Below are 15539 nucleotides of genomic sequence, written 5' to 3'. Positions count from 1 at the left end.
CTCTTTCCCTGGGCCATTCTGCACAGCCCAGGGGTGCCACAATGGTGGGCACACTTCTGAGTGCCAGCTGGTCCCTGTGAAAGAGCACCTGAACCACAGACACCCTCCCTCAAATTCCCCCACCACCTACAGAGACGGCTGGCCAGCCAGCCCCATTGTTCCCTATGATGGGAACCAACTGCACAACAAAGAATAAAACAAGAACAACACAAAATAAAGTTTTAAATTTTTTTTCTCCCTTCCAAAGTACAAGTAGGCAAAGCATTATGACACATTACACCAGCAGTCCCCCACACAGAAAAATTAAAACAAAACTCACTTAACATCAGAGAATCACAAAACACGATTCCTGTCAAAAACACTTTATTTCTTGAACAGCTTTAGGTTACACAGCAGGGGGGAACACCAAGGGGCATGGCAGCACTATCTTACACAAAAATAACACAACTCACTTAACATCAGAGAATCACAAAGCACAATTCCTGTCAAAAACACTTTATTTCTTGAACAGCTTTAGGTTACACAGCAGGGGGGAACACCAAAGGGCATGGCAGCACTATCTTACACAAAAATAACACAACTCACTTAACATCAGAGAATCACAAAAACACAATTCCTGGGAAAAACACTTTATTTCTTGAACAGCTTTAGGTTACACAGTAGGAGGGCACAACAGGGCATGATAGCAATGTACTACAAAAATAATATAACCCACTTCACCGTTTTTGACAGCAATTGTGTTTGTGTGATTCTCTGATGTGAAGTGAGTTGTGTTATTTTTGTGTAGTACACTGCTTTCCTGCTCTGTGGTGCCTTCCTACTGTGTAACCTAAAGCAGTTACAGAAATAAAGTGCTTTTGACAGCAATTTTTTGAGGTGATTCTTTAATGTGAAGTGAGTTGTGTTATTTTTGTGTAAGATACTGCTTCCATGCCCTTTGGTGTTCCCCCCCTGCTGTGTAGCCTAAAGCTGTTCAAGAAATAAAGTGTTTTTGACAGGAATTGTGCTTTTGTGATTCTCTGATGTTAAGTGAGTTGTGTTATTTTTGTGTAAGATAGTGCTGCCATGCCCTTTGGTGTTCCCCCCTGCTGTGTAACCTAAAGCTGTTCAAGAAATAAAGTGTTTTTGACAGGAATCATGTTTTGTGATTCTCTGATGTTAAGTGAGTTTTGTTTTAATTTTTCTGTGTGGGGGACTGCTGGTGTAATGTGTCATAATGCTTTGCCTACTTGTACTTTGGAAGGGAGAAAAAAAATTAAAACTTTATTTTGTGTTGTTCTTGTTTTATTCTTTGTTGTGCAGTTGGTTCCCATCATAGGGAACAATGGGGCTGGCTGGCCAGCCGTCTCTGTAGGTGGTGGGGGAATTTGAGGGAGGGTGTCTGTGGTTCAGGTGCTCTTTCACAGGGACCAGCTGGCACTCAGAAGTGTGCCCACCATTGTGGCACCCCTGGGCTGTGCAGAATGGCCCAGGGAAAGAGAGTTTAGAAGTTCCCAGCATAGGGAACAAAGGGAGAGGGCTGGCCTTTGCCAGCCTCTTCCTGGGGTTATGGGTGTGGGGCAGGTGGGGGTGGATTTGGGTCTGTGAGGGGCTAATGTGGGGATTTGGGTCTGTGTGTGGCAGCTGGGGGGGAATTGGGTTTGTGTGGGGCTGTAAGGGGTGGACTTTAGGGGCTGAGAGGACCTACTTGGAGAGGCCATGAAATGCCCCCCCCCAAGTGGGAGCAGTCTGAGCCTTGGTGGGGGGTGGGAGGAAGGGTGGGAGAAGGGCCCCTGAGGGCTGGGGGGCATTTTGCATGCAAAATGCCACCCCTGGCAAAGGAAGCCTGCATTTTGCATGCACCCCTGGCAAGACAAGCCTTCCCCAGCTGTCAGTGGTAGAGAAAAGAGCACCTACTTGGGGAGGCCATGAAATGGCCCCCCCAAGTGGGAGCAGGCTGAGCCTTGGTGGGGGGTGGGAGGAGGGGTGGGAGAAGGGCCCCTGAGGGCTGGGGGGCATTTTGCATGCAAAATGCCACCCCTGGCAAAGGAAGCCTGCCTCTTCATTTTTCCCCATAGGAAATAATGAAGAAAGATGAGCAGCAGCATGCTAACAATATGCTGCTCCTTCGCTTTCTTATGGGAGGATGGGGGGACCTGCTTTGGGGGGCCGTAACATGGCTCCCCAAAGTCCAATCTGTCTGAAACTTGGGTGGTTGTTAGAGAAGGGTTAGAGGAAGGTCCCCACCAATTTTGGGCTTATTCGGTGGGAAAATGCTTCATCCAGGCGTCCTGGAAGACGGAGGCATTTTCCCATAGAAAAAAGCCGAAAGAATGCCGAAATAATGCCGAAAGAATCCCGAAAGCCGAAAGCCGAAAGAGATTCTTGTTTCGGCTTTCGGCTTTAACGATAGAGAATCTTCTTTTGGCTTTCTACTTTCGGCTATAGCCGAAAATTTTTGGCTTGCACACCCCTACTCTGTTTATTTTGTAATACCTGCTCAAGTTACCAGATGTTTTCTTCTTCCAGCCCCTTTCTCCTGTCTAATAAAAGAAAAACGTTCTTTCCAGTCCACTGCTTTTTCTCTGTCACCACTAGACATAAGAAAAGTTTTAGTCCTCTGAGAAATTAAGCCATCTCTTTAAGATTCACAGTAAGAGTTCATGACTTCCCTTCACCCCGTATTCCCATTTACTCCAAATGTAAGACAAATTCCTAGGAATCAAGCTTGTCTTGGCCAGAATAATTTTCAGATCAGCAGGTTTCCTTCAAACCACTCCTGAATGTCAGAAATAATTCTGTTTGGATTTGGAGCGCTTACTGTTTTCAAGCAGTTATCTTTCAGCCAGATCTTGATTAGTATATTTCTAGCTGCCCAGCCCTGTTGCCTACGTGATACCAAGTCCTCAGTCTGGAAGAAACTTCTAAATTATAAAGGCCTGGACTATCTACATATCAACAGCTTTTCTTCCCAGGTAGCTGACTTTCAGCTGCAATCCAACCTGGGAAAGCTAGTTTAATTATAGCTGGTCCTATCAGGAGAAGCAATTTCAACCTAACGTTTGAACGTTTACATTTCTGCTCTGTTTAAATACAAATTAGACATTTTCAACCAAATTGTGATTTTTTTAAAAAAACAAGGAAACATTACTACAAGGTGTTTGTGCTTTTAGATAAAGATGTATTACTAAATCACAATTTCTAATTTCTGGTGTATGTTACCCACAAAATGAACATTATCATCTGTAACATGTGAAATGACAGACTGTGCTCTGTATGGTATCCTGGTATCTTGCATGTCCAAATTTATTTACATGTATACTAGACAAAGTATTGTTCCTTTGCCCAACAAAAAGTGTTACCAAAATGGGGGTCTACTTGCAAGTTGGGGGAATTAGCGTGCAAGGAGAGGCAGCAAGAGGTGGGTAACTGCAAGATATCCACCTGTGTATGTGAGGGTTGTCCCTTCTAGAGAACTTTTTCAATAAAGATGCAGGCATTCAATCAAAAGGAGTTTTATTAAAATAATAAAGATCAATTGAACTCAAAACACAAAGTACACACATAGAGCTAAATAGAAAACAGGGAGATAACTGGAGAGAGTTGCAGAATTGGGTGATAGTTACCAGCCCAGAAGAGGGCATCCATGAGAAAGGACACTGAGCGACCAGCGCTTCAATGCAGGAAGAGCTCAGACAGAATTCTAAGTGTGGATGCTGGATCAAGGGCATGCACACAACTATGGGGGAGGGATAGTCCAATTATACTGTGAAACACACCCTTGGGTAGGATTACATCTTCTGCCCCCAAACTAGAACTTAATGGTCATCTCCAGGCTGAGACAAAGAACAGAAGAGCTGTCTCCGGGGTGAGACAATAAACGTGAAAGCTGTCTCTGGGGTGAGAGAATAAAACTGGGAAGGTTTGATTAAGTCTTCCTGGGCAAAACTAAAGTTATCAGTGATGATTGAAGACCCACAATGGCTGGATAGGTGAAGGTATCAGAGCCCTGAATAGCCCGGAATAGGAGAGTGGATAAGTGAAGATCAGCAGAGTATGTTGGTGATTAATTCAGAAACTCTGGGACAACCCTGTTTTCTTTGGAACTTGGCACATCTCCAGGGCATGTGGGCTGAATGCTGGTCTTGCCGGTGACTCACAAGGTAGTAATTTTCCAGCTCCTGGCTCCAGCTCTGGCATCCCTTTCCTGCCTTGCTAGGCAGCATTTTTGTGTTTAAAAGACATACAGAAGGGGGCTTGTGATATTGCCATATTCATAAGCCTTCTTAATAATGTGAGTGCAGGCCTGAACACTAACAAAAGGGTAGGGATTTTGAGACCCATGTGGAGAAAATCCAGGCAGGATGGTGAATGAAGAGGGGAACTGAGCAAGATAAAAACTCTTTTCAGTTGTGGTTTTGGTGCTCCTACCGCATGTACCAGGATATCACACTACATGGAATCCTCTTGATATGTGCAGTCTCCATCCTTGATAAGAAACCCACATTTTTGAGGGTATACATTTACTGAAGCTAGATTTTTTTTTAAAAAAAAGTCACTTATGTCCTGCCTTTCTTCCCAATGGGGACACAAAGTGACTTACATTGTTCTCTCCTCCATTTCATCCTCACAACAACCTTGTGAGGTAGGTTAGGCTGAGAGGTTGTGACTAGTGCAAAGTCACAAGCAAGTAGGGATTTCATCCTGGATCCTAGTCCGACATTCTAACCACTACATCACTCTGGCTCCCATACAGGTGTTGCCCTGTTTATGCAAAATAGTGATATGTGGAGTACATATGTAGCGAGTTCTTCTGGAACATGTAGTAGGAAGAGCAGAATGCTAATGATTAAAAAGAGTTCAAGTAAAAAGATTCAATCCAAGGTATGTGTTATAGTTACCTCTGTTATTTTTAGGGAGGTAGTTGTGTCGGTCTGCAGTAGAACCGGCGGAACTGAGCCCAGTGGCACTTTAGAGACCAACAAAATTTTCAGGGTATAAGCTTTTGAGACCCAAACTCTGAAGAAGGGAGCTTTGAGTCTTGAAATCTTACACCCTGAAAATATTGTTGGTCTCTAAGGTGCCACTGGACTCAAATCCTTACCTCAGTTCTGTAATCCAACTGACCAAAAGGGAGTTTAATTTTACAGTGGTGTTACAGAGTATTGTCAAGCTCTTAAGTCACATATTGAGTTATGGTTTTATTCATCTGTAGTGGAATTACAATTCTTTTTGAGTGAATGAAGAAAAGCCTTGGGGAGCGTTTAGTGTTTTCAGACAAAAGATCTGTGTAAGCTGCATGCTCATTCTGTCAGGCACGGTAACTGCAAACATGTTTTTTTAGGCAATATCCATTGCGTATCTGTTAGAAGTGTATGTTTAAGAAGTGAATATGGCTTTGGAGAGAGAATATTACCTGCAAATGTAATTGAACAAGATATTATGTGATGGTGAAGCTTCTGATAGTGATTGGTTAGACTGCTTTAATGCCACAGATGGGTCGAGTATACTGGAGGGTCCCTAGCTCCCATTGGCTGGATCGGGAAGAAGCAGTATTGAAGTTTAAGCAATGAGAAAGAGGGGAGTTGAGAAAGCGACAAGTCAAGTAAAGAAGGGAAGAATATAAAGGAGACTTTGAAGAGGAGTTGACCCAAGGTAATAAGTATGAGAGGAGAGGGTTCTGCCAAAAAGTCTGAGAGCTCAGAGAAAACAGGGGGCAATGAGTATTTTGTTTGACAAGGACATGCAAAGATAGAAAGAGTATATATAAGTATTAATTTGAAATAAGCAGCCATACATTTGACTACTGGCATTTTGTGATCGTTGGAAGCTTGAACTCCAAGTCACTTGGGAAGTGCTTTTTTACTGTGACTTTCCTGTACATTGGCCTACTTTACTAGCTGTACAGCGCATACAGTTAAAATGATAAGCAAGGAGGAATAAACACGGGTTAATATATAGCAGATAGTAGAAGTAAGGTAAAAAAACAAGAATAAAAGTAATATGACATCTAGGGTACAAACTACGGCCATGTTCCATAACAAACATTTGGAAACTTTTCAAAGCATTAATATGAATGTTATTACAAACAGAGATTTCCACCAGTGGTCCTTATTCAAATTTCCCAAAAAGTTGTTGGTTTGTTAATGATGCTCAGTGATTGGTGGTGTTGATCAGTAAGTTGTTAAGATTGGAAACACAATTTTGTAGATGGCACCATTCAGTGCTTTTTTTTTTTTTTTGAAAAATTTTTATTGGGTTAGAACATTTTTATTTTTACATTACAGTCAATTTTCCCCTAATTTTTCGTTTCTAACCCCCTCCCTTTCCCCCCCTTTTGTTGACTTCCAACAGCTTTCCCACCCTCTGTCCCTTTTCCCTTACTTCTATTAAGTTCCTCTGTCTAAAACAGATATACATTCTCCATTATATTAAGCAGTACATCTTTAACTCCTTTACTTATTATACACCCAAACTATACGTCTTTAGATAAACAATTTATCCCATTTTCCAGTTTTGAATAATTCTATATAAACCTATATATCATAAACCATAAAAATTTCCCACATTTAAATCAAACAATTTGATTTTTTTTTTTGATTTGTTCTCTATATATTACTCATTTCAACTTTTTATGGTAATTCTATATAACTCCTCAGATACTCAATCAATTTAACTCTTCTATACATTCAGTTTGGTGCATATAAATCTTGTCAAAGAAAGAAAATATTGTTAGTTAGTCAATCCTCATGTTTAAACCTTATCATTAATTATTCTCTATCAGTTGACCTATACATATCTATATATATCTCAATCAATTAATCTAACTGCTTATAAATTCACATTTCTCTTCCTCCCCCGGTAAAGTCACCCCTCTCTTTTATACTTTTATTATATTTCAGTAGTTCTCAAACTGCCACAGTTTTCCTCCCACCTCCCATTTCTTCTCCAGGTATTGTTTCAGCTTCTCCCAGTCTGTGTTGAACTGCCCTGAGTCCAGATCTCTCAGTTTTCTTGTCATCTTGTCCATTTCAGCCATATACAGCAATTTGTAGATCCAATCTTCAATAGTTGGTACTTCTTGTACTTTCCATTTCTGCGCATACAAAAGTCTAGCTGCTGCAGTCATATAAAAAATCAACGTCCTATGATGGGCTGGAATTCCCTCCATTCCCAAGTTTAGCAGCAGGAGTTCTGGGTTCTTATTTATTTGAAACTGTAAAATTTCACTCATTTCTCTTATTATTTCCCCCCAGAACTGCCTAGCTACCTCACACGACCACCACATATGATAGAGGGAGCCCTCATGTTTCTTACATTTCCAGCATTTATTAGAAGTATTCAAGTTCCCTAGCGCAATCTTCTTTGGTGTCATGTACCAACGATAGATCATTTTGAAAATGTTCTCTTTAATATTGATACATGTCGTTGTCTTCATTGTAGTTTTCCACAAGTATTCCCATGCCTCCATTGTTATTTCTTTATTGAAATTTATAGCCCATTTCACCATCTGTGTTTTAACTATCTCATCCTCAGTATACCATTTCAGCAATACTTGGTATACCTTGGATATTCTTTTCTTGTCTTCTTTAAGAAGGGTCTGCTCTAGTTCCGAGTTCTCTGTGCGTATGCCCCCTTTTGCAAAGTCTGAGTTGTATAAGTCTCTAATCTGTCTATACTGGAACCAATCATAGTTAGGTGATAGTTCCTCTTGCGTCTTTATTCTAAGTTTAGATACTTCAATCTTAGTTATTTCTTTGTACGTTAAACATTGTTGTTCATTATCCACAGCTCTCGGATCTATCACCTCATATGGAACCACCCACAAGGGGGTTCCTTCTTGTAGGTAAGTTCTATACTTCTTCCAGATTGTAAATAGACTTCTCCTTACAAAATGATGCAGGAACATCGAGTTGACCTTTACTTTGTCATGCCATAGGTATGCGTGCCATCCAAAAAATTTTTTATATCCCTCTAGGGCTAATAGTTTCTTATTCTTTAATGTCATCCACTCTTTTAGCCAAACTAGGCAGATTGCATCATGGTAAAGTCTCAGATTGGGCAGTTGCATTCCGCCTCTCTCCTTTGCATCTTGTAAAACTTTTACTTTCATTCGAGGCTTCTTGCCTGCCCAAACAAAATCTGATATTTTCCTCTGCCATTTTTCAAATTGTTTAGAGTCTCTGATGATTGGTATTGTCTGTAACAAAAACATTACTCTTGGTAACACATTCATCTTAACTGCTGCAATCCTGCCCAACCATGACAGGTTCAATCTATTCCATTTGATCAAGTCTCTCTCTATCTGAGTCCATAATTTTTCATAATTATTCTTGAACAAATCTATATTTTTTGCAGTCAGCTCAACTCCCAAGTATTTCACCTTACTAGTTACTTCACAATCCGTTGTTTCCATTAACAATTGTTGTTTCTGCTTAGTCATGTTTTTGCATAATATCTTTGACTTCTTTTTGTTAATGAAGAAACCTGCCAAGTCTCCAAACTCCTTGATCTTGTCTATCACTTTTGGCATGTTCTCCAGTGGGTCTTCTACAATTAACATTATGTCGTCTGCAAATGCTCTGACCTTATATGAATAGTCCTTTATTTTTATTCCTCGTATTTCCTCATCTTGTCGGATTTGTATCATCAGAATCTCCAATACTAAAATGAACAACAATGGAGATAACGGGCAACCTTGTCTTGTTCCTTTACTAATCGTCAATTTCTTGGTCAGTTCATCATTCACTACAATTGCTGCAGTCTGGTCTCTATAGATTTCCTTGATTGCTCTGACGAATCTTTCTCCCAGTTGTAGCTTTTCCATAGTGGCAAACATAAAGTCCCAGTTTAAATTGTCAAACGCTTTTTCAGCGTCTACAAAGAAGAAACCAACCTCTTTGTCACAACGCTTGTCGTAGTATTCAATAGCATTGATCACTGTCCTTAAGTTGTCTCTTATTTGTCTGTCTGGCAAAAAGCCTGCTTGTTCCTCCTCTATGACTTCCGAGAGCCACCCCTTCAATCTCTCCGCCAATATCTTCGCAAAAATTTTATAGTCATTATTAAGTAGTGATATAGGTCTGTAATTTTTCACGTTGGTCAGGTCTTGGCCCTCCTTTGGGATCAATGATATATTCGCTTCACTCCAAGTATCTGGAATCCTTTGATCCCTAAAAACTCCATTCATCACCTCTTTTAGGAATGGTGCCAGTTCATTGGCCATTGTCTTATAAAATTTAGCCGTAAGTCCATCTGGCCCTGGCGCCTTTCCTAGATTTGCAGATTGTATTGCCTTGCTTATTTCCTCGTCAGTTACTTCACTGTTCAACTTACTTCTCCAAGCTTCCGAGATTTCTGGAAGTTTGGTTTTCTCCAGATATGATGCTATTGATTCTTTGTTTACTTCTTTTTTATTATACAGCTTAGCATAGAATTTATAGAAGGCTCTACTAATGGTAGTCTGCTCCAAGTACGTTTTATCTTCTTCACAGATTTTATTTATTATTTTCTTTTCCCTTTTCTTCTTCAATTGCCATGCCAAATATTTCCCAGGTTTATTAGCACCCTCAAACGCTTTTTGATTCAGTCTTTTAAGATTCCACTCCAATTCTTTATTACTCATTGCTGTTAGCTGTTCTTGAAGAATTTTGATTTCCTGGTATATTTTCTTTTTCCCTGGTCTCTTTTTTAACTGTACTTCTTTGGCTTTTATTTTCTCCTCAATCTCTTGTCTTTTCTCCTCTTTCTTTTTTCTTGCTCTGCCATTTAAGTCCATTAGTATGCCCCTTACAACCGCCTTGTACGCATCCCAAACTTTATTGGTTGGTACTTCTTTATTCACGTTGTATTGTATAAAAAACTTAGTCTCTCTTCTCAATGTTTCCATATTCTCACTTTCCTGTAACAAGTCCTCATTTATTCTCCAGGCTTTCCTTTTTCTCCTTTTTCCGAATTTCCACATAATTGGGTTGTGATCTGAGCCTACCATCGGCATTATTCCTACCTCCTTAGTCCATAACGCTAAGTCCTTTGAGGCCCAGATCATATCAATTCTTGATAATGTAAGATGCCTTGCAGAATAAAAAGTAAACTGTCTGGTTTTAGGATATTCTCTCCTCCATACGTCTTCGAGAGTCTCTTGTTGAATCAACTCAAAAAAAAGCTTTGGCAATAATCCTCTTTTCTTTTGTGCTTTTGTAGTCTTTTTGTCTAGTTCCAAATCTGTCACTCCATTGAAATCTCCAGCAAGAATTATCTGGTCATATAAAAGATCGTCTAAGTGCTTCCTTAAGTCCTCAAAGAAGCTTTCCTTTGCACCGTTAGGTGCATAAAGTCCGACTACCAACACTCTCTTTAAGTTCCAGTTACATTCCACTGCTACAAATCTAGCTTCCACATCTCTCATAACAAATTTTGGCTGCAGCTCCTCTTTTATATACAACACCACTCCTCTTTTTTTCTTGTTGGAAGCCGCTACAAATTCTTTGCCCAATTTTCCAGATTTTAAATATTTTACATCCTGTTTTCTAATATGGGTCTCCTGCAAACAAACAATATCACATTTTTGTTTTAGTAGCCAATGAAAAATATTTTTTCTCTTATTCGGTGAGTTTAGTCCATTTACATTCCAAGATAATACTTTACTCTCCATATTCATGGTTTTGTTGGTAAGTCTTTTTCATTGTCCTTAATAAATCTCTCCATCTCCCGCTCAGATCTGATACGCTTTTTTGCCCCTCCAAACTCAAAGGACACTCCTTCCGGTAACTCCCATCTGTACCTAATGTTCATGTCCTTCAAAGTCTGAATTAACACTCTATATTTTTTCCTGTCCAGTAACACTGATCTGGGCAATTCCTTCATTATGATAATCGTCTTGCCATCAATCTCCAATGGGTCTTGAAATTGTTTTGTCACAATCCTCTCTTTCATATTTCTAGTTGTAAACTGCACGATCACATCCCTTGGTAGTTTCCTCTGGGTTGCAATTCTCGAGTTCACACGATACGCCACATCTAGGATAGCCACAATTTCCTCCTCCTCCTTCCCCAGGTATTCAGCCAACACCTCAGTCATCTGTTCTTGCGCTGACTTCCCTTCAACTTCTGGCAGACCACGAAAACGAAGCTGCTTCTCCATGTGTTTAGTTTCTGCAACTGACATCCTCCCCTTTACCGATCTCATCTCTGTTTGTTGCGTTTCTATTAAATTCTCCATCGCGTCTTCTACTGTTTTGACTCTCTGTTTCGTTCCTTGTAATTCACTGCTAATCGTTTCCACGCCTTTTTTCACTTCTGACAGCTCCGACTTTACTGTCTGTGTAACTTCTTTGACCTCTTTAATAAGCTCCAATTTCGTGTCCTTAAGTTCTTTCATCATGTCTATAAGTTTTTTGTCCAAATTTTCTATTGCCGATTGCCACTCTTTTTTCGACATCGTGGGGCTTGCTTTAGCTCGCTCCCACGAATCTGCTCTCTTCCTCAGCTCCGTGGCGTATAATTAAACGTTTTCCTTTTTTTTCAAATGTCCCAATCTTTGCCAAAATTAATTTTTTATATCCAAAATGTCGGGCGTCTTTTCTCTATGGTTTCTCTATATTATTATAATCCAAGATAGCCTACTTCCTCTTCCGCTGAAGCCACGACCCTTCCACTTTCAAAAATGGCGATTCCCCACTTCCTGTCCCTTGGCAAGGGCCGCTTCCCTCCAGCCACTCTATTGTTATTACGCACTTCCTGTCTCCCGTCTTCCCACAGCAGGTCTCGCGATGGTGTCTTTTTCCCACAGCTCCAAGACCACAGGTATTCAAAACAATAGTCCGATTTTTGTAATAACTTCTTTAAACTTAGTCTCTTTTAAAATACAACTCCTGCCGAGTCTTCGCCTCCTTTTCACTAGTCTGTTGCAGTTTAAAAATCTACTTTCTTTCCTCTCTGTTTTTGTCAATCTGTCCCGTTTCAAGAGATAGCGATCTTTACCTTCTCTTCAACTTTCTCGGGTTGTAATCGCTGTTTCGATCTTAAATTCTCCTCTCGACTTCCCTCCCCGATCGAAGCTTGGGTATGTAGGTCTTATGCCAGCCGAGTTGGCCCCAAAATTGCCGCAGAGATTATAGCCGACCCGTCGCAAGGTGGGACCTCAAGGATCGGGGGGGAGACTCCTTGTGTAGAGCCCCCCCTCGTCCGAGATCTAGCTCACCCTAGGGTCTTGAGCGTTCTTTGCCTGCTCCCCGCCTGAGAGCAGTCGGCCGCGGGTTATTTTCACCCCTCCGGCCGGTTAAAACGGCAATCCGGTCAGCTCCGCAAATGGAGCTGCGTTAGACCTCCATGAATCCCAAACCGGAAGTCCGGCACCATTCAGTGCTGAATTTACTTAGAACACACATTCTGTCTGTCTATGCTGTACATTTGATCTTTCTTTATACTTAGTGCTGAATAATTCTCACAGTGTTTATGCAATTGAATGTGTGATTTAAAACCCACATTTATTCAGGTACTGGTTCCTGGTTTATTTTGTAAAGTGATCATGTGTTGGCTTTCTTACCAACAATGTTCATGCAGGAAGTATGTGTATTCACTGTAACATGTTAACAGGGCTTCTGTGATTTCAAAAACATACTTCTACACTTTTATCAAATAAACTTCTGTCATTTAAGATCCTCTGGGGCTAGGGTTGCCAGGTCCAGGTTGGGAAATTCCTGGAGATTTTGGAGGTAGAACCTGGAGAGGGCAGGGTTTGGGGTGGGAAGAGGCCTCAGTGGGGTATAATGCCATAGAAGTCACCCTTCAGAGTAGCCATTTTATCCAGGGGAACTGGTCTCTGTTGCCTGGAGATCAGTTGTAATTCTGGAAGATCTCCAGCTACCACCTGGAAGCTGTTGACCAAGCAGGGAATGTGGTCGGGAACTTTTGTTAAGCTGTAAAGGATTAATTCCCATGATCAAGAAACTTTGAAACAGGAGGATACCCGGAATCCTGTTGGGAAAATTACTGGCTATTCATGTCTTTGGCAACATATCACCATCATCATATGGACTCTTTTCATATTCATGACCAGGAGTCACAGTGTATTTTAAAGCTCCGCTCTGGACTTCTTTAGCAATTACAATAGGAATCATTTTGTAGGCTCCAGTGTATTGTGTGGAGCCAATTATTTTGTTCAGCTCCTTTGTTACTTTTTGGAAATATTTTTTGTTATATAATTATTGACGCCTAATTTCTTAGGCAGATAAATGGTGTATAAGTTGTGAACTTTCACTATTGGTTCAATATACGGGGACGTTGGTCTGGTTTTTTTTGGTTGTTGTGTTACCACCTGAAAGCTAGCAATCCTACTTGGGGCAGAATCTGATATCTTAGCTGAATTTTTAAACAAACTCAGCTCCATTGGAAACAGCTTCATACAGGTGTCCATTTCCCAAGTGTTGCCACCTGATAGACTTATTCTCTTGCCATGTAATAAGACATTATATGTCGGGTGCAGATGTATGGTAACATCGTAATCCAGCCCATGTTGTTGTGTCTTGGAGAAGTTGGCGGATATGGAAAACAGGCATTTAGACTGGCTGTCTCCATATTCTCGTTCCTCCGATTGATAGTGCTAGAAGCTAGAACAATAGAGGATAGTATAATATACCATTTTCTTGCTTTCATGATCCCCCCCCCCCAGTCCATTTCCATTCTAACTTAAATCATACCATTCCTCCTTTCTTGGACTCCATTCCTTCTGTTATTTTATAGTCCACTTCACACAAACCAGGCATGATAGAATACCACTGATACAACTTCTGCCTTAACATTGTCACCCATACCTCTGGGAAGTCTCTAAGAAGAGTGTTTTGTTGTTTGTTGAGAATAATTGTGTGGGTGGGGGGATGTTTGTTTTGTTTTGTTCTGCTTTCAGCACTTGGATCAGGGACGCAGTTTGAAACAAAGCTTACAAATCCCTACGTTAGAACTTTACCACCGGCACCTTCCTCCTATGAATCTCTTTGTGACGAAAATTCCACTTGGGGATACCAGCAAGACTCAGGCATCTTTGTCACTGTCACCATTCATCCCCATCCCAATTTACTGGATATTCCCAATATCACAAAGCCAAGCAGTATTTGATTACCTCTCTCGGTAGCAGAAGGCATTCCACAGCGGGAGATGCCAGGCAAGGTTTTATAGGATTTATTCATCTTTTTGCTTTCTTGGCTGGCAGTTTATTTCTAGTATTAGTTTAGTAATAGGTGCAGTTATGAGATTTTTTTTTCTGTTGCAGAGCTTAAAGAGAAGTGAGATGCCCGGTCTGTTCACAGTGCAAGCTACCTATATTTTTTCTTGTTTTGGACTGAGGGCTGTTTCATCTATGTAAGAACAAACTCACCTATTAGAGGCAAATTTGCTAAGGTGTACTTAATCAACAGAAATGTGTTGTCAGTCAAACCACTTGACAAGGTAGCTGCATAATATATGTGCCAGTCATTTATCTTGGCCTAACATGCCTCGAAGGTATGTTGTGAAGATAAAACAGAAGAATGGGGAGTCCTAAACACCATGGAGGAATGATAGAAAAAGTGATAGATGTTTTAAGTGTACACCTCATACATTTTGATGCAGCCTATTTGAGCAGCTTCAGTGACATCTTAAGCTGAGTGAATGCCCTTCTAAGCCCTTTGAACTTAACTCTGCTTATATGGCACTGCCATTTTGAGAGTCCAAAACTCTGACTACAAAAGCAACGTGCGGCATGGCTGATAAAGCAGATCTTTACCAGCAACTATCAAGAGCCCATTTCTACTGGGGGAAACCAGCTTAAAGGAGGCAGTAATTTAGAGTAGAAGAATGATTATGGGAAATGGGTTCTTTACCCATCATCACCTTCAGACTCTCCACTACAACCCTTCCCCTCAGCCAGGATCCCATGTATATATATGCATGCACATATAAACCATTGTGAAAACTGAAATTGCTATACTGAAAAATAAAGGCTTATGAAGAACATTGGTGGTGGAGAGTGCCCTCAAGTCATAGCTGACTTATGACAACCCCTGATGGGGTTTTAATGGCATGAGACTAACAGAGGTGGTTTGCCATTATCTGCGTCAGCAACCCTGGTCTTCGTTGGAAGTCTCTCATCCGATTACTAACCAAGGCTGACCCTGCTCAGCTTCTGAGATCTGATGAGATCAGGCTCACCTGGGCTATCCAGATCAGAGTATAATGAACATTAGATGTGAGAAATCAACTTCTCCAACTCTGCATATTGAACACTGATGTGACTAGAAGTTGCCTGTGCAATGACCTCTTTCATGTGCAACTTATTTTGTTCTACTGATACAGTGGACTGTCATAATTTGTCAGCCTACCTGCTTTCATATGATCCTGGCCATTCATTATTGCCAGATTACCCCTTCTCCAGGTCCCATCGCCTCCAGGTGAGTTGTGCCTAGAGATACTGCCTTTCCTGTGGTGGTATACTAGTTATGGTGGAATGTTCTGTTCAAAAATGCTCACCAGACACCTACTCTACTTATTTTTAAGCACCAAGTTATACCTGTTTTCTCTCTCGTT

This window comes from Eublepharis macularius, chromosome 7, assembly GCF_028583425.1.
Source record: "Eublepharis macularius isolate TG4126 chromosome 7, MPM_Emac_v1.0, whole genome shotgun sequence".
Taxonomy (NCBI): Eukaryota; Metazoa; Chordata; class Lepidosauria; order Squamata; family Eublepharidae; genus Eublepharis; species Eublepharis macularius.
This window is presented reverse-complemented; position numbering follows the sequence as displayed.